The following is a 26,393-nucleotide window of genomic DNA, read 5'->3' on the forward strand; positions in this document are numbered from 1 at the left end:
TAGACAGTTTTACCTTCTCTCCTCTATAGGTCAGAAACATGGCCAACTCTAGCTCACCACATTCGCTGCCTTGAAGTTTTCCACCTGAGATCTCTTAGACAGATCTTGTATGTCAAATGGTGGCAACATGTGACAAATCAAGTGGTCCTAGAGTGGGCAAAATCAACTTCCATAGAAACCATTCTCCACAACAACAGACTCCGCTGGCTTGGTCATATCACTAGGATGGATGACACCAGAATCCCCAAACAGCTACTGTTTGGAGAGCTTACGTATAGTAAGTGCTCTAGGGGCAGACCCCATAAATGGTGGAAGGATTGTGTTAAAGAAGACCTGAAAATCTTTGGTATCGACATCAAATCATGGTACCAAGCTGCGCTGAACCGCTCAAACTGGTGTGTTAAAGTTCAAGATGGGAAACATCTCTGCGAGGAGAAACTGAACAGCAGGGTAGAGGAAAGAAGGTGCAGGAGAAAGGGCTGCGACGGCCCCACATTGTCAAAATATTGACGGGGACCATAAGAAGTAATTAAGAGATGTGGTGATTATGATGTGGTGTGTGTTCAAGTGGTTTTGGTCAGGGTTCGGATTATAAACAACACAGAATCTAGTGCTTGGTAAAATGACATCAAGTCTGCTTTCACACTTGGCTTTCTTTCCCCTCAGTCCGAACAAGTATTGGCCAATGAATTAGCCTAGAGTTTGGTGTCCAGATTAGATTTCTTATTATCAGTAATGCAGTTGAAATGCAGATGCAACAGATAAAGTGGAACGTTACACTTGGTACCAGTGAATGCCCCAAAACTACACATGGTAATTTTTGTTACAGCAATGTTGGAATTATTTTCAGTTCAGCATGTCGTAAATCTCATTCACTCAAAAGCAAGAATCATTTTTTTCACTGGCAATTTGAACACCATGTTTGATTTTCTTATTTGCCCCCCAACTTGTGACCTGATTGGCAGGAAAGTATAAAGATGCTTGACATCACTTGCTTTTCTGGAAACCTTTGGAAGATTCACTTCAATGAAAAAAAGCAGCAATTTTAAAAAAGCAACTCTATAGAACAGAGGTGTCCAGTCTTAACTGTCAAGGATCTGCATCGCTGCAGATTTTCAGTTCAATTGAGGAAAAACCACATCTCATTCCAACTGAATCAATCGAACATCAGATGTGGCTCATGCTTTGTTGGATGAAAACCTGCAGCTACACTGGCCATGTATGGATATGATTGGACACCCATGTCATATGAATACAGGTAAAATGTGTTTTGGCATTTAAGGAAAAAAAATCACAAAATGTGATAGCTGCAGCCTTTTAGAGTTCAGATACTGTTCAGGGTGGATGAGGCCACTTACAGCAAAGCACCAGTTGAAAAGGAAGGCACTCAATTTTGGTACAAATCACACACACACACACACACACACACACACACACACACATACAGCGAACATGAAAATATTCTACATTTATTTATTTAGCAGGCAGTTTTTAACCAAAATGGGATAGAAACTATTCTGAGCATTGGACTTTGTCTTGCTAATCAGATTTTAAACCAAATTACTAGCAAAGAATTATCTGTACTTCAGCTCATTTTATTTTTTTTAGCTCTCTATGAGCTTTCTCATTTATGGACTTTGTCTGCAGTTTGCACTTTGCAGGTGATTGGCCTTCATCAACATGTGAGTGTGAAGAAGGTCAGCATTAATAAAACAGAAATGTTTAGATTAGTTTGACTTAAGAAAAATATTTACATAACCTTAATTAAAAAGTGACAAAGGAGACTCACTGTCTTTCATTCTGGCCAGTTCATACATGACTGAATTGATGAAGTGAGAATTTATTCAGTTTTTATGACAGGAGAAATGATCAGTGGTGCTGAGTTTTTACCGCCATCATTAAGACAAGGACAGAAGTATGGATAGAGTTTCTCAGTGAAAGACTGACCAGTGAAAGAGTAGATAAGAGACCTGGCTTCAACATCATAAAATGAGACCAGACCCTCCTCATAATCCACAAACACTCCCACCTTCTGGGGTTTCTCTCTCAGCGAGAGGTAGATACTGGAATCTTCACAAGCTCTATAGCTGTTTCCATTCCTCAGAACCATGGTCCAGAATCCTTCCTGGGGTTTAAGTCCCTCAATTTTCCCCTTCCTGTTAACAAACTCTCTGACCACTCCCAAATCCCACTTGGTCTTCCCGCTGACCTGCACCTCATAGTAAAATCTCCCTGAGGAGAAACCCTGATTTCCCAGGACCATTGCATAATAAGTGAATCTTTTTGGTGTGTCTGGGAGATTCTGCTTTGTGTCTCCATTTGTTACTTGTTTTCCATCAGCAGACAGGATGAGATAAGGAGAAGCTGTATCAGGATCCAGAGTCACATCCACTGAGAGAAACATACAGTATGTGATGAGCATGCAGAAAAATAAAAATGAATAATCCAGTATATCACAATAATTATAATTTTGGAAGCAGATTTGTGGAATATTAAAATATATGTGTCAGGTATAAATAATTCAGTGAATGAAGTGAAGCATGTACTCTATACACCTATAAGCTTGACATTAATACAAACAAAATGCAGAACTTCAATAACATGACTAATGGTGCTGAACACAGTGCAGGTGTGTGTGATCATGGACATATGACTTGGTGCAGTGGCTGATGGGAAGTGTAGTCTGGAAGTCCTGCACTGTTAATGTTGCTCACATGATGTAGATTATGATGGGTAGTACATTAGTGCCTGTAGGTAATGTACTACAGGTGTAATGTACTACAGGAAGGTGGACTGAAGATGCGACTGAAATAATGGAAATCACTTCAAAATCTCATCTCATTATCTGTAGCCGCGTTATCCTGTTCTACAGGGTCGCAGGCAAGCTGGAGCCTATTCCAGCTGACTACGGGCAAAAGGCGGGGTACACCCTGGACAAGTCGCCAGGTCATCACAGGGCTGACACATAGACACAGACAACCATTCACACCTACGGTCAATTTAGAGTCACCAGTTAACCTAACCTGCATGTCTTTGGACTGTGGGGGAAACTGGAGCACCCGGAGGAAACCCACGCGGACACGGGGAGAACATGCAAACTCCGCACAGAAAGGCCCTTGAACACGGACCTTCTTGCTGTGAGGCGACAGCGCTAACTACTACACCACCGTGCCGCCTTACTTCAAAATCATGTTTAAAAATTAAAAATGACCCTTATTAGAACATGAATAATATAGGAAACAGAAACTACACTGTACCTGCATAATGCTGAATCCTCTTCAGTTCTGTGGAGACTAATCACAATAGAATAGAACATTTATTAAAATAAATATGATTTTAATCTTAACGTTGAATTAGAAAGCAAAAAAAAAACCTTACAAAAATCATTACCACAAATCTGCCTTTATTCATCTCATCTCATCATCTCTAGCCACTTTATCCTGTTCTGCAGGGTCGCAGGCAAGCTGGAGCCTATCCCAGCTGACTACGGGCGAAAGGCGGGGTACACCCTGGACAAGTCGCCAGGTCATCACAGGGCTGACACATAGACACAGACAACCATTCACACTCACATTCACACCTACGGTCAATTTAGAGTCACCAGTTAACCTAACCTGCATGTCTTTGGACTGTGGGGGAAACCGGAGCACCCGGAGGAAACCCACGCGGACACGGGGAGAACATGCAAACTCCGCACAGAAAGGCCCTCGCCGGCCACGGGGCTCAAACTCGGACGTTCTTGCAGTGAGGTGACAGTGCTAACCACTACACCACCGTGCCACCTGCCTTTATTCATTGATTGATAAACCAAGAAACTAATAAAAAACTTTTCACACAGTTTCTGAATTTAGAAATTCTGAAATTAGTTCATCTGTTTCTCAGTTTCTCACCAGTTTCCTTCAGTTTCTCATTCAGTGTTCCAATGAGTTTATCATTCAGAGACTGCTGAAGCTGAGACAGGGCTGTCCTCAGGGCATCCAAACTCAGTTCAGTGTTAATCCTGATCTCAGTCCAGTTCTTGGTGTGAGGAGCGATGCACAGTGACGGGTAAATCTACAGTAGAACAGGAGAGAGGAGAAATCCCTCAGCTGATGTTCTGTGATGTTCTGCATTGTGGTTGAGTGATAGAAACACTGACCTGTAGGAATTGGAGATGATCGTCAGTGTGAGAGAGCTGCTCCAGCTCAGTGTTCCTCCTCTTTAGCTTATTGATTTCCTGTTCCAGCTCTTTAATGAGTCCTTCAGCCTGCTTCTCCACTGCTTTCTGCTTCTCCCCCATCACCTTCAGCAGTTCATCCTGAGTCCTCTCAATGGAGCGAATCAGAGCAGTGAAGACATCAACACAGTCTGATTTGTCTTTCTCTGTGCTTCTCTAAAGAAGAAAAAACATCTCATTTTCATCAAATAACAGTGAAGATCAGCTAACAGTGCTGCTTTGTTACATTCTACAAGCAAAATATGAAACATGAAGTGCAGTAGATATAAACTACATCATGTTGAACCCACTTTGCTGAGCTCTACTGAGTGATTAATCTCCTGGATCTTCTTCAGTCGCTCCTGGATCATCTGCTGCAGCTCTGTCTGTGTTTTTCCCAGCTGACTCTGTGTACAGAAAAAAAAAATACACAACAGTTTATTTTCTAAATTTGAATTCAGTTGTATTCTTTATAATTTAACATTTAACACTGATGTTTGTGTCTCTGACCTTCCTCTGTTCACTCTCCTCTAATGGAATAACATTGTGATTCTTGTGGTCTGTCTCAGTGCAGAACTGGCACACACACTTCTGATCATCTCTACAGAACAGCTCCAGAGGTTTCTCATGCTTCTGGCAAATGTATTTCTCCAGGTTCTTCACTGCTTTGATTAGTTTGTGTTTCTTATATTTTGGAATATTAATATGATGCTCTAAATGAGATGAACAGAAAGTCACACCACAATCCAGACAGGATTTTATGGCTTTTTGTTTCACACCAGTGCAGGCATCACAAAGAACCTCGGAATGGTCAAGAGCATGTTTCTTCTTGAAGTGATCTGCAACCTCTCTCAGTGTTATATTAATCTTGAGTTCAGGTCTCTTGGTGAATTTCTCTTTGCAAAATGGACAATAATAATGTTGACTCTTATTCCAGCTTTGTGTAATGCAGCTGTTGCAGAAGCTGTGTCCACATGGAGTGGTGACGGGATCAGTGAACACTTCCAGACAGATAGAACACTGTAACTGCTCGTCAGTCAGGAGGCTACTGGATTCACAACCAACTGGTGGATAAAGTAAGAATTAAAAAATGTTTTTAAAAAAATACCCCAACAAAAACAAAGTAATAGTTTTTACCATTTTGTAAAACAAATATTCAGTAACCCTTTGCCTCCTACTTTAGACATTGTTCACCCAAAGTGTGGAGCGCAAAAGTGGGTTAAGAAAAATTTCATCTTGATCACATTCCTTTGACAAAATCTCTCCAAAATATAAGACAGAGGTGTGTATTAGAAGTATGCATCAGGACTGGGCTTCTGTGGGGCACAACAATAGGTAATTTTTACACTTATGCAGGTGGAAACAGGCAGTCCAGATAAGAACCTCATAAAAATGATCATGTCTTTAATATAGGAGTGCAGTGGACATGGTCGGTAGCTTGCACAGCACTGTGTGACTCATTTACTGTGTGCATACTTTCATCTTTATTATCTAATGTTTTTATCCTGGTCAGAGTCCCTATGGGTTAAATTACTTATTAATAGAACCAGCAAAGTTCAGGAGGGAATATCACGGGCATGTACAAAGAAAAATAAGTGCAAGAGAGATTAGGTTTGGCCAAACTTTCTGTCAGAGAATTCCTACAGGATCAGGCATGATTGAGATAATTAAAAAAAAAAAAAACTCGAGTTAAAAAAAAAAAACACCATCACATCAGAGCACAGTGGTTTCTTCTTAAACATATTTCTGAAAAACATTTAATTTAATAATCTGGAATCTATTTTACATTAATTTTGAAATTAATGTCAGTCTTTAATGTGGGATTCACATTAGGGTTCTGAAGTTATCACTGATTTAGAAACTGATATATCCTGAAATACTCATCTGTTCAAGTATAAACTGTGTAACTTACATTCATGAGATTTATCCATGCTGTTCCTTCTGCCTGGCCTTAGTTGTGATGATAAAGAATCAGTGATGTCCTTTTCCCTTCTCCTTTTTCACCCTGTACAGTAAAAAGCACAGACTTTCACTGAGCATTCTCACAGATCTCAGTCAGTGACTGTACTTTATAGTTTCTTACTTCCTGCTGTTAGTATGAATGTTTGCACTTTGCCCAGTAACATTATTAAAACACACATAACAGCACAATGAAACATTTCCTTTATCTTAGCTATCAAATTTGTTTACTGTGCATGTGCTCTCTCATTTTTAATATTTATCACCACTGTTATACATGAACTGAATAATATATGCTCATATTTCACTGGGTGCAGAAATACAATTTTATCTGGAACTCTTTACTCAGTTCAGTTTAATAAATCAACAAAACAAAATCCTGGGACAACGACTGAACTACAAAAAACTATTAAACACAGCACATACCTTTACTCTTCTCTTTCTCAAAACTCATTCATTCATTCATTCATTCATTCATTCATTACTCTTTATTTCTATTCTCTATGTGGGCATTAAATTCAGCATTTGTTTTCCAAAGACGTTTTCCTGCTCCTGTGAGCTTTCATACTGGTTTGGTTTCATTTTCACTGAAGCACCATGAGGCGGTTACTCATTTCAACACACAAAACTCTCATATCATACTCAGGAAAATGTGTGTGTACAGTTTTCCTAAGACTACAGGAGTTTACTGTTCTGGTCATCACAATCCACAACTGTCAAAGACATACGTATGCATCATGAAGTTCTTATCATCTTTAGTCTGGTTGACATTAATCCAAATCTTTAAAAAAAAGCCTAATATTTGAGTGGTAGGATTATGGTTTGATGGTGTCTATGAAATTTATTTTACAGTTAAAAGGGTTCTTGGCTCGACAGATAGATCACTTTATTAATTCCAGAGGGAAATTCACACTTCAAGAGGTTTGAGAACCTGCACTACAGAGATCACATTAACCTGTTTGTGTATTTGGTTTCACTTTACAAGTAAATCATTTAGACAGATCTGGAAATTTGTTGACATATTATTATTACTGCTACACTGCCATTTGTAACACTTTAGCAGCTTGAGGAAATGAGAGACAGGCTTGCAACAACTCAAGGTGTGTTTTATTCTCCATTTTCGTTTTACTCTTTTTCTCTATGCACCCTAGGCATGCATATCTCTGGTTACCGGTTTCTCCTGAAAAATCAGAAGAGACACACGAATAAATTGCTGGTAATCTGACAGGTGAGACTCATCACATGTTACCTGCTTGTTCTACCTGCCTCCTCTTCGTCCACTGCTGAAGCTCGACCACGCCCCTGCTGCTTCTCTCTAATTCTCTTGTTTATCTATCTGTATTTCTTTTAAAATCTTCCTAAATACTCTGAGAAGTGCCCACTAGCAAAATCATGTGAGTACAATTAAATTATGCAATATACAGCAGCAGGGGCTTTATAAACTTTGTAAAAGATTTTTATTCAAGATTTAAATGATGACAAGAATCAACAGGAAATCAGAAAATACCTTAAATTTATACAATATAAAACCATTTGAAAGTCACATGCACATTTTTTGAAAAACTTTTAAATGAATGAGAATGTAATATGAATGTGTAAATAAAACACACCACAATTACACAGTTAAACCAGACAAACGCTGCATTATACTGAAAAATGTAAAATGGATGACAGAAGTAAGAGAACATTCACTGGCGCCATCTGCGGGGGGGGGGGGCACGGACCTTTTTGACCCCCCAAAGATAAAGTTGGGAGGGCAAAAACACCCCAATAATGAAACGTGAAAAAGTAGTAAACAGTACAGATGAATTCATGTTAATTGACAATTGAAACCAACTAAACAAATAATAGCCTAGCTTTGAATGCAAAATAAGTAATCTATAGAAACGTCACCTAAAATGTTATGATCGGACATGACCCGCCCCCTTTTCCGCTTGCAATATTCCAATGGTTGGCAGTGAGTGATTGACAGGTTGCACTCTGCAAAATTTACACTGCATAGCACTAGGCCTACGCGGCCCAGGCAAAAAAAAAAAAAAAACATAAATAAAATGGTTCGTTGCGTAGCAACCAAGGCAGCACTACTGAGGCGAAAAGTTCTGTGTGGCCTCCCGCAACCGTTTTCACTGAACAGTGAACATAGAAATGAAGCAAAATGGACAAGTGGATTATCTGAACCAATAGGCCGGCAGCCACCAGCAATGAAGGTGATCATGAAAGAGATGTGTTGTTAAAGTTTGTAAGTAAGATTAAAATTAACTTTGTCATATCCATTAACTCTTAACAGAAACTACATTCATGTACTTATCAGTTTTTCTACCCAAGAATGGTTGGCCACGAGGTGCCCTTACATGCGGATATATGAGTTTAACGCGCTTAAGCCTTTTTATGGAGTATGGTGCACTTTTTTTTTTGCACTATTCTTGTCAGTTGTCTGCTGAATTCATCTCAAAGAAAATTGCATTAAACTAAATTTGTTTATTGAATAAATTGTGATTCATACAATGTTTAAAGTCGTGAGATTTTTTTAATGCATCATAAGTTATCGTTAAAATGGGCGCTTCCCACTTGCAACGGTGAATAGTAATGAATGAAAATGACTTACAACTGAGTCTTTGATATTCAACTACATACACTGCCGACGTCATGACGTCACGGTGCAAGAACATAATTCTGACCCCCCAATGTTGACATGAAGTTGGCGCCTATGATCATTCCTCTGTGATTTTTTTTTTTTTAGTGAAAAATATATCTTGAACAACTCTGGAACTGATTTTGTGAGCTGTTAATTTCTCATCTCATCTCATTATCTCTAGCTGCTTTATCCTTCTACAGGGTCGCAGGCAAGCTGGAGCCTATCCCAGCTGACTACGGGCGAAAGGCGGGGTACACCCTGGACAAGTCGCCAGGTCATCACAGGGCTGACACATAGACACAGACAACCATTCACACTCACATTCACACCTACGGTCAATTTAGAGTCACCAGTTAACCTAACCTGCATGTCTTTGGACTGTGGGGGAAACCGGAGCACCCAGAGGAAACCCACGCGGACATGGGGAGAACATGCAAACTCCACACAGAAAGGCCCTCGCCGGCCACGGGGCTCAAACCCGGACCTTCTTGCTGTGAGGCGACAGTGCTAACCACTACACCACTGTGCCGCCCCAGCTGTTAATTTAACACACAAAAGATGATCCGTGGTGCTGAGTTTTTACCTCTATCATTAACAGTAGGACTGAAGTATGGAAAGAAATTCTCAGTAAAAGACTGACCAGTGAAAGGAGACCAGACCCCCTCATAATCCACAAACACCCCACCTTCATAGTTTTTTCTCTCAGGGAGAGGGAGATACAGGGATCATTACAAGCAGTACACTCATTCCCATCCCTCTGAGCCATGATCCAGAATCCATTCTGAGGGTTACATGTCTCAATCTTTTCCTTCCCGTTAACAGACTCTCTGACCACTCCTAAATCCCACATGGTCTTCCTGCTGACCTGCACCTCATCGTAAAGTCTCCCTGAGGAGAAACCCTGACTTCCAAGGATTATCAGATATTTACTGAATCTTTTTGGGGTGTCTAGGAGATTCTTTGTCAGTTAATTCTTTGTGGGTAACTGACAGAAAAGGCTTTTTTTCTGGCATACCTTAGTCTGTTGGCACGAAGGTGGCATCTGATGGTGGTTTTGGACATGTGGAAACCCCAAGATTTTACTTTTTCTTGTAATTCACCAGCAGTGATCCTTGGGGATTTTTGCCTCTCTCCCCATCCTCCTCACTGTACATGGGGGCAAAATAAAGTTGGTTCATCTTCCAGGCAAATTTGTAACAGTTCCTGTTGGTGTACACTTTTTATCCCCCACCCAAACGAAGTTTGGCGGGAGATATAGAAACGGGTTCCATCTGACCGTCTGTCCATCTGTCTGGTCATCCGTCCGGCTGTTCGTCTGGTCACATTTTTGTTTCTGGGCCATCTCTTTAAAACTACTGAAGATATCTTCATGAAAATTTGTATACATATCAAGCAACATGTGTCCTGGTGCCTTTTGCTATTTTGGATCTTTGAAAAAAAGTATTTTTCAAATTTTTACATAAAAAAATAGATTTTGACTTAGTTTCAAAGAGCAATGTTTGTTTATGGAGCATATATCCAAAAGTTTTCATGATACGGATTTGAAACTTGGTGTCCATGTTAACAAGGTGATGATGTAGATATGCCTTTTGATACTGAAAAATTTGAGAAATTTAAAATTTTCTTGTTTTCATGGAAACAATTTCAGACTTAGTCTCTCAGGTTAGTCTTAGGGGTAGGTTTTGCTTCCAGAGCAGAACTTGAAATCTATGAGTGGTATGGTCTTGAAAGTTGGTATATGTGTTGATGAAGTAACGTATATGTGTCTTTTGAGAAATTGTAATTTTTATCTCACTTGGGCCAAAGGTCCGGTGGGTTTATGCCATGGGCTGCTGAGGTCAGTGTAAAGGGGTAGGGTTGGTTTCCTGCAGCAGAACTTGAAAAATGTGACAATATCTCGAAACTTGGTATATAGCTGGTATATAGGGTGGGGATATAGATGACTCCTTTTTTTTTTTAATTATTGCCCTAACAGTAGAAATGAACATTTTCAGGTGAGTAGCTTTTTTTTTTTAATAATCATTCCCTGACGTATGAAGGTCAGCACACTTCTCCCTCATTTGGTTTGTGTGTTCTCTTATTTTACCCATGTTGATGGATGGCTAAGGGAATTTGGCCTCTGTGTCACCTCATATTTGTACCCCAGTTAATCAGGAAGCCATGGATTACAGCCTGAAAGTTCCTACACACTCCAATCAACTCAAAAATTTACAATTTAAAGGGAAACATGCTTCAGTTACATTGTGTTTGGAGGTGCCAATAATAGTGGCACGTGTTTTTCTTGAACATAATTATTGCTTGATGAGGGATTTGTTTTTCCTCTGAATAAATTCATTTCAATTAAAGGTTGGGTTTTTCTTCTTTTCTCAATGATGAACCAACTTCACCAAAAGGTGGATTTTTTTCTCACCCTTTTTACAAATCTTTACAAGGGGTGCCAATGTTTGTGGAGAGACTGTATATCAACTACTGACACAACTTCACTTTTTGAAAACACCAGCATCATGTCACAGCTCAAGGATTTATATCTTTCGAGAAAATTTTGGCTTGGCAAAATGGGTTGTGATATTGATTTATGATTATAATTATTTTACTTTAGATATGAAAGTTTCTCATAAAAATGGAAACTGGTCCAGTAAATAGGAAATAAGTGTTGGATTTGCACTTTAAAGTAAATGATTTTAACTTGCAGTCAACAAAATTATTTGACAAAATGACAAAATATCCGAGTTGATTATAAACTAAACTAATACCCCTTTTCCACTAAATCAGTTCCAGGGCTGGTTCGGGGCCAGTGCTTAGTTTGGAACCAGGTTTTCTGTTTCCACTGATAAAGAACTGGCTCTGGGCCAGAAAAACCGGTTCCAGGGTAGCACCAGCTCTTTGCTGGGCTAGAGGAAAGAACTGCTTATGTCAGCGGGGGGGCGGAGTTGTTAAGACCAACAACAATAGCAAGACCGCTAGAGGGCGCCATTTTTAAATAAGCAACGAGATATCATGGATGCAGTAAGGGGTCATCCATAATTTTCATCATTATCACGAGCGTACAAACCGTATGCGGGGGGGTGTTAATGACCAGGCGTACACTTTTTAAAAATGAAAAAATGATGATCCGTCAATGTGCGAATCGGCGGCCGCCATGTTAAAAATTTCGCGCCACGTCGGTGTTGTCAGCTAGCTCTACACGCTTTCTTTCTTCAATACAACAACAATGGCTGACCCAGATTTTGACCGCATTTACAAATTTGTGAATAGCAGAAATACCGCTATTCACAAGACTCCTTCAAACGAGTACGAGCAGTTTTTAAATGTTTATTGTTTCCTGCATTCATCTGAGAAGCGGCAGGAGGCAGTTAGGGCAGGGCAGGCTGCTTGGAAAGAATCAAAAACGAATGTTTCAAAGCAAGCTGAGCTGTGCTGGCAAGCGATCGTCCGGATGGAAAAAATCAAGTCGACTTTTACAATTCGGGATTATTTCTCTCGTAAAATGGTACGTAGGATATCATATGGGTATTTTGTACTTGCGTCAGCAGTCAGTTGAATTTTATACAGTCAGTCTTCTTTTCTTCCATTTCAGAATGAAAGTCCTGCACGACCAGCCCCAGCTCCAAAATATGTTTTATTCTTTATTTTCAACATTTAATCTGGAGGCAAAAACCGTGACTCTCTTTTAAGGGGAGCTGTTTCCTTTGGGCTCCTCATGAACAATGGATTTCCTATTGTTCATGAGGAGCCAAAAGGCAACAGCTCCCCTTAAAAAGACAGCCCCTAATTTTAAAAAATGAATCACCTGCTTTCTATGAAAACTTCTGGACCCGTCTTGTGTCTTCTTTTCTTCTCTTGTGAATCTTTGTATTGTCCTGTCATCCGATTTTAATAAAAAGTAATACAAGACATGGTTTTATTTTGAATTCCTCGTAGATCCATCATCATTTTTTGTCCGCTAATGTACACTTTGGGGGGGGTTGCTCAAAAAGTCTACTCTTTGTAGACTCATGATAATGATGAAAATTATGGATGACCCCTAAATCAGCAGTCATCCATTATTGTTGTTGCTTCTTCTCCGTGTTGTTGTTGCTTCAATGTTCACGCCAAGGTTTACGCAAACGCAGCGACGTAACTGACGTATACAGTGACGTAATGATGTGGCTCCCCTTAGCACCCCGAGCTATGGAAAAGCAAACTGGTTCTCAGCTGGTTCGCAAGTTGAACGAGTTGTGAACCAGCACTAGCACTGGCCCCGAACCAACCCTGGAACTGATTTGGTGGAAAAGGGGTAATATTTGACTTTATAAAGGACTTCACAAAACAATTAATCCCCTCTTAATATTTGTAAAAACAAATTCTGAGGTGAAGTCTGAATGGATGTTGCCATAGTTATGCTGCCTTCAAATCCTCCTTGGAAGTTTATTTGTATGAGTTTAGATGTGGTGATTACGATGTGGTGTGTGTTCAAGTGGTTTTGGTCAGGGTTGGGATTATAAAAAACACAGAATCTATTGTTTGGTAAAATGACATTAAGTCTGCTTTCACACTTGGCTTTCTTTCCCTTCAGTCTGAGCGAATATTGGCCAATGAAATAGCCTAGAGTTTGGGTCCAGATTAGAGTTCTTATTATCAGTAATGCAGTTGAAATGCAGATGCAACAGATAAAGTAGAACGTTACACCCGGTACCAGTGAATGCCCCAAAACTACACGTTTGTAATTTTCGTTACAGCAATGTTGGAATTATTTTCAGTTCAGCATGTCATAAATCTCCTCATATTCACGCAGTAGCAAGACTCATTATTTCACCAGCAATTTGAACACTGATTTTCTTACTTGCTCCCCAACTTGTGACCTGATTGGCAGGAAAGTATGAAGATGATTGACATCACTTGTTTTTCTGGAAACCTTTGGAAGATCCACTTTAAAGAAAAAAGCAACAATTTTAAAAAAGCAACTCTACAGAACAGTCCAGTCTTATCTGTAAAGGATCTGCATCGCTGCAGATTTTCAGTTCAATTGAGGAAAAACCACATCTCATTCCAACTGAATCAATCGAACATCAGATGTAGCTCCTGCTTGGTTGGATGAAAACCTGCAGCTACACTGGCCATGTATGGATATGATTGGACACCCATGTCATATGAATACAGTTAAAATGTGTTTTGGCATTGAAGGAAAAAATCCCAAAATATGATAGTTTCAGCCTTTTAAGGTTCAGATACTGTTTATTGCAGGTGAGGCCACTTACAACAAAGCACCAGTTGAAAAGGAAGGCACTGAATTTTGGTACAAATCTCTCTCTCTCTCTCTCTCTCTCTCACACACCCCGAACATGAAAATGTTGTACATTTATTTATTTAGCAGGCAGCTTTTATCCAAATTGGGGTAGAAACTAATCTGATCACTGAGCTTAGTCTTGCTAATCAGATTTTAAACCAAACATTGAATTACTTGCAAAGAATTATCTGTACTTCAGCTCATTTTATTCTTTTAGCTCTCTATGAGCTTTCCCCTTTCTGGACTTTGTCTGCAGTTTGCACTTTGTTGGTGATTGGCCTTCATCAGCATGTGAGTGTGAAGGTCAGCATTAATAAAACAGAAATGTTTAGTTCAGTTTGGCTTAAGAAAAACATTTGCATAACCTTAATTAAAAAGTGACAAAGGAGACTCACTGTCTTTCATTCTGGCCAGTTCATACATGACTGAATTGATGAAGTGAGAATTTATTCAGTTTTTATGACAGGAGAAATGATCAGTGGTGCTGAGTGTTAGGGTTTTGCTGGGATTCGAACCTGGTTCATTGGTGTGATAATCCAGCAAACCCCCACTAGGCCACCAGGGGGATGACTCAAATGCAGAGGCGTGAGGCGGAAGTAGAAAAAGAATCAAAAGGTTTATTTAAACTATATACACTATATACAGGGCAAAACAAAAGACAACAAAAAAACCAAAGAGTATAATCCAAAAGAAAAGCAAAGTGCAAAAATACAAAAGCTAGGAAGATCAAAATACACAGTACAAAGGAAACTGGAGATAAACATAACAGCACAAAGACTCCGTGACAAGAGGACTGAACTCAGGGGTATAAATAGACAAACTAATTAAGGACACAGGTGAAGATAATTAGGCAATTAACACAAACACAAAACACAGGAACAGTGGCGGCCTCTAGAGGCCAAAATAAACACGACATGAAAAGGAAATAACAGCGGCCTCTAGAGGCCAAAACAGTCCTAGTCCTAACAGGACCCCCCCCTCTAGGAGCGTCTCCTGACGTTCCCAGGGCGATCCGGATGGGCCGAATGGAAGTCCCGACATAGTTCTTTATCAAGGACATCCCGAGCAGGAACCCAGCAGCGCTCCTCAGGACCATAGCCCTCCCAGTCCACCAGATATTGCAACCCGCCGCGGACCCGGCGGGAGTCAAGCAGGCGATTCACAGTGAACACAGTCTGCCCCTGGAAGATGCGGGGGGGTGGGGGGTTCCTAGGGGCAGGGGCATACGTAGATGTCAGTACGGGCCGTAACAGGGAAACATGGAAAGTGGGGTTGATCCTCAGAGTCCGGGGCAACTGGAGCCGGTAGGAGACAGGGTTCACCCTGCGCACCACCTTGAAGGGGCCAATGTAGCGAGGAGCAAGCTTGCGGTTCTCCACCCGCAGTGGAAGGTCCTTAGTGGACAGCCAAACACGCTGCCCAGGGCGGAAAGCGTGTGCAGGTCTTCTATGGCGGTTGGCCTGAGTCTGGTTGGTTCTGGAGGTCTGTATGAGGGTCTTCCTGACCTTGCTCCAGGTCTTGCGACACCGTCTCACATATTGGTTGACCGAGGGCACCCCCGCGTCCTCCTCCTGGTCCGGGAACAGAGGTGGCTGGAACCCGAATTGGCACTGGAATGGCGACAGCTTGGTGGCCGATGACTGCAGGGTGTTGTGGGCGTACTCCGCCCATGGCAGCCAGGTGCTCCACGATGTCGGGTTATCCATAGCCAGGCCTCGCAGGGTGGTTTCCAGGTCCTGGTTGAGCCTCTCCGTCTGACCATTGGACTGTGGGTGAAACCCAGAGGAGAGGCTGGCAGTGGCTCCGATGACCTTGCAGAACCCGTGCCACACTCGGGAGGAGAACTGGGGCCCTCGGTCTGAGACGATGTCCTGTGGAAGACCAAAGACTCGGAAGACATGATTAAACAAAAGTTTCGCAGTTTCAAGAGCAGAGGGGAGTTTGCACAGTGGTATGAAGCGGCAGGCCTTGGAGAATCTGTCAACTAAGACCAAAATGACCGTGTTACCTTGTGACTCAGGGAGACCCGTGATAAAGTCGACTGCCACGTGGGACCAGGGACGCCGGGGAATGGTCAGAGGATGCAGGAGACCCTGGGGACGCTGTCATGGGTTCTTGGTTCTGGTGCAAACCTCACAGGACAGGACAAATGACCTTACTTCCTTCTCCATGTTAGGCCACCAGAAGCGTCTTTTCAGGAAGTCCAGGGTCCTCCGAGCTCCCGGGTGGGCGGTGAGAGGGGAAGAGTGACCCCACTGGAGAACCTTGGCCCGGGCTTGATGTGGGACGTACAAGAGGCCTGGTGGCCCCGTCCCAGGACCGGGGTCCTGGCGTTGGGCTCGTCGGACAGCCTCCTCAATACCCCAGCGGACAGGGGCCACAATCCGGGACACAGGGATAATAGGCCCGACTTCATTCTCCCTGTTAGTGGCAGAGAACAGTCTGGACAGTGCGTCAGGTTTGGTGTTCTTGGAGCCGGGGCGGTATGAGAGGGTGAAGTCAAACCGACTGAAAAACAGGGCCCACCTAGCCTGTCGAGGGTTCAGTCTCTTGGCTTGCTGGAGGTACTCCAGGTTCTTGTGGTCAGTCCAAACCAGGAATGGATGTTGTGCTCCCTCCAGCCAGTGCCTCCACTCCTCAAGGGCCAGTTTGACCGCTAGCAGTTCTCGATCCCCCACATCGTACCGGGACTCAGCAGGACTCAGGCGGTGGGAGAAGTAAGCGCAGGGGTGCAGCTTTCCTTCCGAACGTTGAGAGAGCACCGCGCCGACACCACTGTCCGAGGCGTCCACCTCCACGATGAATGGTTGGGAGGTGTCCGGGAGAACCAGAATGGGTGCCGTGCAGAAGCGGTCCTTGAGGTCTTTGAACGCCTTTTCTGCCTGAGGAGACCAGCCATAAGATCCACCTGTCCCTTTGGTGAGGTCAGACATGGGTGCTGCCACAGAACTGAAGTTCCTGATGAACTTGCGGTAGAAGTTAGCGAATCCTAAGAACCGCTGAACCTCCTTAACGGACTTGGGAGTAGGCCAATCCCGGACGGCCAGGGTCTTGGCAGGGTCCATTTGGAGTTGGCCTGTCCGTACAATAAATCCCAGAAAGGAGACCTCGGGAACATGAAATTCGCATTTCTGGGCCTTGGCGAACAGATTGTTCTGTAGCAGCCTCTGGAGAACCTGGCGGACATGGTGGCGGTGCTCCTGCACGGTCTTGGAAAAGATAAGGATGTCGTCGAGGTAGACAAAAACGTATAGGTTAATCATGTCCCTTAAGACGTCGTTGATTAGGGCCTGAAAAACAGCTGGTGCGTTGGTGAGTCCGAAGGGCATCACCTGGTATTCGTAGTGCCCAGACGGGGTGTTAAAGGCAGTCTTCCACTCGTCTCCCTGTCGGATACGGATGAGGTGGTATGCGTTCCGTAGGTCCAACTTGGTGAAGACGGTGGCGCCTTGGAGCAGGTCGAAAGCTGTGGACATCAGCGGAAGGGGATATCGGTTGCGCACAGTGATCTTATTCAGGCCCCTGTAATCAATACATGGTCGGAGCCCCCCATCCTTCTTGCCGACAAAGAAGAAGCCGGCTCCAGCAGGTGAAGTGGAGGGTCGAATAAACCCAGAGACCAGGGCATCTTTGAGGTATTCCTCCATGGCCTTGCGTTCTGGCTGAGAGAGTGAAAACAGTCTGCCACGAGGAGGGGTAGTCCCAGGGAGCAAGTCGATGGCACAGTCGTAGGCCCGGTGCGGAGGAAGAACGGCGGCCCTGCTCTTGCTGAATACCTCCTTGAGATCCCAGTACTCTGTGGGAACTTGAGATAACTCGGTGAGATCAGGGGGCTCGGCAGGAGACACAGGAGAGCTAGAGAGCAGACAAGAGGCATGGCATGCAGGGCCCCATTCCACAACCTGGCTTGTTACCCAGTCTATGCGAGGGTTGTGGCGAGTAAGCCAAGGAAGGCCTAGAATAACTGGGAACTCAGGTGAAGGAATCAGGTGCAGGGATATTTCTTCCTTGTGACCTTGAGACTGGAGGAAAACAGGAGAAGTAACTTGGGTGACTCTTCCATCACCTAACGCTTGGCCATCGAGGGCAGACACAGACAGTGGGACTTCAAGAGGTGCAGTCGGAATATTGATGCTTTGGGCGAAGTGAATATCCATAAAGTTCCCAGCCGCCCCTGAGTCTATCAAAGCTTGACAAGAGTGGACAGACTCACCCCAGGAGATGGAGACCGGGATGTAGATTCCTTGGCCAGGGAGTCCGGGAGAGAGGGTAGGCCCCGTCACAACCCTCCCTCGGCTGGACGGGGCGGTCCTTTTCCCAAGAGTTCGGGACATGATGCTCGGAAGTGACCAGGCTTGCCACAGTAGATGCAGCACTTGTCCCTCCTTCTGCGCTCCCTCTCAGATGCGGAGAGGCGAGTACGACCCACTTGCATGGGTTCTGGACAGTCACTGAAGGAGGTAGACGGTCTCCAGGTAGAGGTAGGGAGGCTGGGGGGGCTCAAGGCTTGGTGGCGTTCTCTCATCCTGTTGTCCAGACGAATAGCATGTGAGATGAGGGTTTCGAGGTCACTTGGGCATCCAATAGAGGCCAGACCGTCCTTGATGGGGTCAGACAGACCATGGTGGAAGGCTGACACCAGGGCAGTCTCGTTCCATCCACTTACTGCTGCGAGTGTTCGGAACGAGATGGCGTAATCTGCGACGCTTCCTCCTTGCCGGATGGACATGAGCTTTCGGGCTGCGTCGGTACTGATGTCTGCCTGATCGAAGACCCGAAGCATCTCTTCAGAAAACAGCTGGAAATCAAAGCACTCAGGTCCCTGTCTTTGCCAGATAGCAGTAGCCCAGGCTCGCGCCTTACCAGCTAATAAGGTGATCACAAAGGCAATCTTGCGGCGATCCGTAGTGTAGGTGGTAGGCTGAAGCTCAAAGGTGAGTTGACACTGGGTAAGGAACTCTCGGCACTCACTGTGCTTGCCGTCATACCTCTGTGGTGCAGGAAGGCTGGGTTCGCGAGGTGAAGAAGGCAGCATTGCAGGAGGCACTGGAGCAGGAGTGGGAGCTGGATCAGGAGCAGGAACTGGATCAGGAGCAGGAGATGCAGGCAGAGATGTCAGCTGTGCCAGGGTTTTCCCAATTTGCTGAAGCAGTTCCTCGTGGTGAGCGAGGGCCTCACGTTGGCTGGTGAGCGTACGTCCATGAGCGTCCATGGTCGCTCCGAAGCGTGTCAAAGCTGCCATAATTCCCTGAAGGTTGGCCGGGTAGACAGTTGAAGCAGCCTCTGCTGAGTCGGTCATGACGGAGTCTTTCTGTTAGGGTTTTGCTGGGATTCGAACCTGGTTCATTGGTGTGATAATCCAGCAAACCCCCACTAGGCCACCAGGGGGATGACTCAAATGCAGAGGCGTGAGGCGGAAGTAGAAAAAGAATCAAAAGGTTTATTTAAACTATATACACTATATACAGGGCAAAACAAAAGACAACAAAAAAACCAAAGAGTATAATCCAAAAGAAAAGCAAAGTGCAAAAATACAAAAGCTAGGAAGATCAAAATACACAGTACAAAGGAAACTGGAGATAAACATAACAGCACAAAGACTCCGTGACAAGAGGACTGAACTCAGGGGTATAAATAGACAAACTAATTAAGGACACAGGTGAAGATAATTAGGCAATTAACACAAACACAAAACACAGGAACAGTGGCGGCCTCTAGAGGCCAAAATAAACACGACATGAAAAGGAAATAACAGCGGCCTCTAGAGGCCAAAACAGTCCTAGTCCTAACACTGAGTTTTTACCTCCATCATTATTAGCAGGACTGAAGTATGGATAGAGTTTCTCAGTGAAAGACTGACCAGTGAAAGAGTAGATATGAGACCTGGCTTCAACATCATAAAATGAGACCAGACCCTCCTCATAATCCACAAACACTCCCACCTTCTGGGGTTTCTCTCTCAGCGAGAGGTAGATACTGGAATCTTCACAAGCTCTATAGCTGTTTCCATTCCTCAGAATCACAGTCCAGAATCCTCTGAGGTTTCAGTCCCTCAATTTTCCCCTTCCTGTTAATAAACTCTCTGACCACTCCCAAATCCCACTTGGTCTTCCCGCTGACCTGCACCTCATAGTAAAATCTCCCTGAGGAGAAACCCTGATTTCCCAGGACTATTGCATAATAAGTGAATCTTTTTGGTGTGTCTGGGAGATTCTGCTTTGTGTCTCCATTTGTTACTTGTTTTCCATCAGCAGACAGGATGAGATAAGGATAAGCTGTATCAGGATCCAGAGTCACATCCACTGAGAGAAACATACAGTATGTGATGAGCATGCAGATAAATAAAAATAAAAATGAATAATCCAGTATATCACAATAATTAGAATTTTGGAAGCAGATTTGTGGAATATTAAAATACATGTATCAGGCATAAATAATTCAGTGAATGAAGAAGTGAAGCATGTACTGTATACACCTAATGTTAAGGGAGATTTGGAAATGTGTGTTTGTGTAAAGGCTTTTACATTTCATAAGTATGTGACAGATATATCTGCTAAAAAATGCAGCAAAAACCTTCCTAAAATAGAAACTGATATCATGTTAGCCAAGTTGAGGTGGATGCAAACACAGAAGTTATTTTATAAAACAGGTAAATACAAAGCTATCACTTAGAGACCAAGAAGTATGACTTTGAGGAAAGACAAAATATGGCATAAGAGCAGAAGCTTGACATTAATACAAACAAAATGCAGAACTTCAATAACATGACAAATGGTGCTGAACACAGTGCAGGTGTGTGTGATCATGGACATATGACTGGGTGCAGTGGCTGATGGGAAGTGTAGTCTGGAAGTCCTGCACTGTTTATGGTGCCCACATGATGTAGATTATGATGTGTCGTACATTAGTGCCTGTAGGTAATGTACTACAGGTGTAATGTACTACAGGAAGGTGGACTGAAGATGCGAATGAAATAATGGAAATCACTTCAAAATAATTTTTAAAAATTAAAAATGACCCTTATTAGAACATGAATAATATAGGAAACAGAAACTACACTGTACCTGCATACTGCTGAATCCTCTTCAGTTCTGTGGAGACTAATCACAATACAATCAGACATTTATTAAAATAAATGATTTTAATCTTAACTTTGAATTAGAAAGCTACAAAAACCTTACAAAAATCATTACCACAAATCTACCTTTATTCATTGATTGATAAACCAAGAAACTAATAAAAAAAACTTTTCACACAGTTTCTTACAAATTAGTCCATCTGTTTCTCAGTTTCTCACCAGTTTCCTTCAGTTTCTCATTCAGTGTTCCATTGAGTTTATCATTCAGAGACTTCTGAAGCTGAGACAGAGCTGTCCTCAGAGCATCCAAACTCAGTTCAGTGTTAATCCTGATCTCAGTCCAGTTCTTGGTGTGTGGAGCGATGCACAGTGACGGGTAAATCTACAGTAGAACAGGAGAGAGGAGAAATCCCTCAGCTGATGTTCTGTGATGTTCTGCATTGTGGTTGAGTGATAGAGAGGAACACTGACCTGTAGGAAGTGGAGATGATCGTCAGTGTGTGACAGCTGCTCCAGCTCAGTGTTTTTCCTCTTTAGCTTATTGATTTCCTGTTCCAGCTCTTTAATAAGTCCTTCAGCCTGCTTCTCCACTGCTTTCTGCTTCTCCCCCATCACCTTCAGCAGCTCATCCTGAGTCCTCTCAATGGAGCGAATCAGAGCAGTGAAGACATCAAGACAGTCTGATTTGTCTTTCTCTGTGCTTCTCTAAAGAAGGAAAAACATTAATTTTAATCAAATAAAAGTGAAGATCAGCTAACAGTGCCACTTTGTTACCTTCTACAAACAAAATATGAAACATGAATTGCAGTAGATATGAACTACATCATGTTGAACCGACTTTGCTGAGCTCTACTGAGTGATTAATCTCCTGGATCTTCTTCAGTCGCTCCTGGATCATCTGCTGCAGCTCTGTCTGTGTTTTTCCCAGCTGACTCTGTGCACAGAAATGAAAAATACACAACAGTTTATTTTCTAAATTTGAATTCATTTGCATTCTTCATAAGAATATTTAACACTGATGTTTGTGTCTCTGACCTTCCTCTCCCCACTCTCCTCCTCTAATGGAATAACATTGTGATTCTTGTGGTCTCCCTCAGTGCAGAACTGACACACACACTTCTGATCATCTCTACAGAACAGATCCAGAGGTTTCTCATGCTTCTGGCAAATGTATTTCTCCAGGTTCTTCACTGCTTTGATTAGTTTGTGTTTCTTATATTTCGGAACATTAATGTGAGGCTCTAAATGAAACGAACAGAAAGTCACACCACAATCCAGACAGGATTTTATGGCTTTTTGTTTCACACCAGTGCAGGCATCACAAAGAACCTCGGGTTGGTCAAGAGCATGTTTCTTCTTGAAGTGATCTGCAACCTCTCTCAGTGTTATATTAATCTTGAGTTCAGGTCTCTTGGTGAATTTCTCTTTGCAGAATGGACAATAATAATGTTGACTCTTATCCCAGCTTTGCGTAATGCAGCTCTTGCAGAAGCTGTGTCCACATGGAGTGGTGACGGGATCAGTGAACACTTCCAGACAGATAGAACACTGTAACTGCTCTTCAGTCAGGAGGCTACTGGATTCACGGCCAACTGGTGTGATAGAATAAGAAAAAAGTTTTAAAAAATACCCCAACAACAAGAAAGTAATAATTTATAATAAATACAATTTTGTAAAACAAATATTCAGTAACCCTTTGCCTCCTACTTAGACATTGTTCACACAAAGTGAGCTCAAAAGTGAGTTCAGGAAAATTTCATCTTGATCACATTCCTTTGACAAAATCTCTCCAAAATATAAGATAGAGGTGTGTATTAGAAGTGTGCATCAGGACTGGGCTTCTGTGGGACCCAACAATAAGTCATGAGGGCAGGCAGTTTTTACTCTTATGCAGGTGGAAGCAAGCAGCCAGATATGAACCTTGTAAAAATGATCACGTCTTTAATACAGGAGTGCAGTGGACATGGTCGGTTACTTTCACAGCACTGCATGACTCATTTACTGTGTGCATACATTCATCTGTCATATCTCGTATCTTTATCCTGGTTGGGGTGGAATGGTACACAGAAGTCATGGGTCAGGTCACACCACTGTTCGGATATCATGGTTCGGTACGAGTTTGGAACAATGGGATAAATCAACAAAAATCCCAAACGCATCAGGCTATGTTTCTTTTACTTTATAGTGCAAATTAGTGTCATATAGTCTCCCCTAAGGTTGCTGGTACAGCCTGTAGTGTATTCAGTCACAGAATGTAAACAGTGAACATACACTCTCCATTGGTCATATTTTTATATAAATAAATACAATAACATAATGAATGTAAACACACAAGTTACAATTGGCTACAAAACTCCAAAGGCATCTCTTATACAATGAAAAGACTAAACAATAAAATATAATGGGTGTTTAAATGTCTTCAGCCTCAGGCTGATGCAAAATAAAAGGCAATACAGGACTGAATAACATCTCTTAGTGTGAAAATACAAATTAAATGCAATGTAATACTAGCGGCCTTGACGGGCCTTCGCACGTGTGGTTCCGCAACCTAGGACATTCCACCACCCAACAAAACAGTCACATGTCATATATTCATCAAATGTTCAAAGGTGTGAAAATGTACATTTCCTGTGTCTGCAGTGTGTGTGTGTGTGTGTGTGTGTGTGTGTACATGCAGAGTTTTCATATGTCTGCAACAAAATGCACAATGATCGCAGGTCACTATTATTGTGTGTGTGTTCTGGTATTCCTTACATTATGGGGAAGAAAATCTGTTTACACAGTCACATTAAGGGGACCAGTTCCACCATGGGGACAAAAGTCCAGGTCCCCATAGTGGAAACTCTGACCTGAGTGCTGGAGCCATACTGAGGGTACCTGTGAAGTTTTTCACATTGGCCCATAAGGCACATTTTTCAGTCATTTTATGTGTGAGGTGTGTGTACAGCCGCGCCCCCTTATAGTTTCTAGCTGGTAATGCACTCACTGCTTTCACACACACACATTCCAAATATGGTCTGGTGCCGCCCATTTCCCGTCCCCATAAGGAACATTTACAACAGCAAGCGGATGTTTTTAGTGTTAAACATGCCGATCCATGATAAGTGCAACTTGATGGCAAACATGTAATTTGTAATTATGGGTGTGATTATGTATGTATTTTGACAGTTAAACTTGTAGGTGCTACAACGAGGGTTAGCTAGCTGGGTACGAGCTGCTGAAAACATTCTTAGTAAATCACACCACGTGGGGTGTCAAACTGAGTACACAACGTAAAAAGGAACAAAATGCAAAAACTTGAATTTAAGTTCAGTTACCCTGTTATGACTATCCAACTAGCTAGCCTGCTAGCACTATTAACTATTAGCTTCTTAGTCTTCTGTTTGTTATAGCAAGCTATCCCATTTAACACTTCACAAGCAGACATTAGCCACTTTTTGACATCTAGCTAAGTCACGTGTTATTGAGTATAAAGGGGTCTACATACATTAAAAAGACACTGCTAGCCCTTTAGCCTAACTCATTGCTTTGAGAGAGTAAGTGGTGCAGCTGTGTTTGTAAGATTAGATTGAAAGTACACAATTATTTTTTAACGTACAGAAAACAAGAGTTAGTATAAATTATTATAGCTGATTTAAACTCCCAAAAGTTACTGGATTTAGTGTCATCAGTTTGATTCATGCATTCTACATTCTGTTGCAGTTTGAAAATGTCACGCCGAATCAGCCCCATCAATGATGCCATTCATCATGTTGTGTCACATACTGACAAAGCGTCTAAATTAGATGTGAAATACATTAATGCAACTAAAGGTAATGTGGTATATGGTTAATCTGTTAATAGTCTCTATTCTCTGTCCCTGCATGCTCCACACTGATAACATAGCAATAGCCAAATCAACAAATTATTATAAGATGCCTTTGAAGCTGCTGGCAATACAAGTTGCTTGCCTGACATTTGTGTACTATGGCAGTCTGCCAGCTATACTGAGTGGGCTATGTTTCAGTTGCCAAATTAGCTGCATATACAAATAGATTCCATATACAATATTTAGGCCTTAGATTATTTTCTACAAATTAAGGCAAGTTTTTTTCTAAGATTAGCCTATGTTCTATGTCAGATTAAATACAGGTTAGTTTAAGCCATCTGCACCAATCTTAACTGTCGTAGTGGTAGTGATGATATCTCCAGAAAAACTGGATAAAAGATCAAAAGAGCAAAGAGACTAAATGAACATACAGTTGCTGAAATTGTGTTTTACAGGACGTGGTATATTTGCAAAAGGCCCAATCTGCAAAGGAGACTTTGTTGTCAAGTATAGGGGAGATATTATAAGCGATGCAGAAGCTCAAAGAAGAAGAAAACTTTACAATCCAGTGTGTGCTGCATTTATGTTTGCTTTCAACTGGAGAGGAAAAACATGGTGGTAAGATTTGAAGTTGCAGCTAATACTCTTCCTCTTCCATGTCCCACTGTTCTACACTAGTCTTTGTGAGGCTGTGGTTTTGGGGTGATGCTGTGTATGTACAATAATCACCCTTTCCTGTCTTTTTAAGTATTGATGCCTCTACAGAGGACGAGTCATTTGGCTGGCTGGTCAATGACGATCACCAAAGCCCAAATTGTCGGATGAAAAGAATCGATGTGGATGGCAAACCACATCTGTGTTTGTTTGCCATAAAAGACATTGATGAAGGGGAAGAAATTCTGTACAACTATGGGGGTGATGACTGCCCATGGAGAGCACAGGTATGTTGCATAGTAAACATCACCTATTACGCAGGTTAAATACATTACACTAATATTGATTTATCTATTTTACTATAAAAGTAAAATGTAGTATAAGAATGAAATACATGCTTAAATAAACCCACTATCAAGTATTACTAGTATTACCAAGTGTTATTAGTTTAACAATAATTTTAATGCCATTTTCTACAACCAAGTGAAATTATAAACTTATACAGAAACATGAAGTCCACAAATGATCAATGTTGTGTAATTTATTTTCACTGATTCATTCAACTCATTCATTTTCTGAGAATATACTGTACAGGATGAATATTAGAGGCAAGACTGGATAGCAGTATATTGCTACTAATGAAGTAACACACAAAAAAGTCAATCAGTACTAATTCATGAATAATGTTTGCAGGATGCCAATGATACAAATGTGGATTTAAAGGCTTCACTGGGCAAACACAACATCAAAAATTAAAAAAAGGTATATTTTGTATCAGGCACCCAGAGAAATCAAATG

General features: G+C 42.2%; 1 pseudogene; it reads right to left on the reverse strand.

Moving 5' to 3' along the window:
* Nucleotides 1-1,795: 1,795 nt before the first annotated feature.
* On the reverse strand, nt 1,796-24,056 carry LOC132893643 (uncharacterized; annotated as a pseudogene).
* Between the last annotated feature and the right edge of the window lie 2,337 nt (nt 24,057-26,393).

The sequence above is a fragment of the Neoarius graeffei genome, chromosome 11 (genome assembly GCF_027579695.1).
Source record: "Neoarius graeffei isolate fNeoGra1 chromosome 11, fNeoGra1.pri, whole genome shotgun sequence".
Classification (NCBI taxonomy): Eukaryota; Metazoa; Chordata; class Actinopteri; order Siluriformes; family Ariidae; genus Neoarius; species Neoarius graeffei.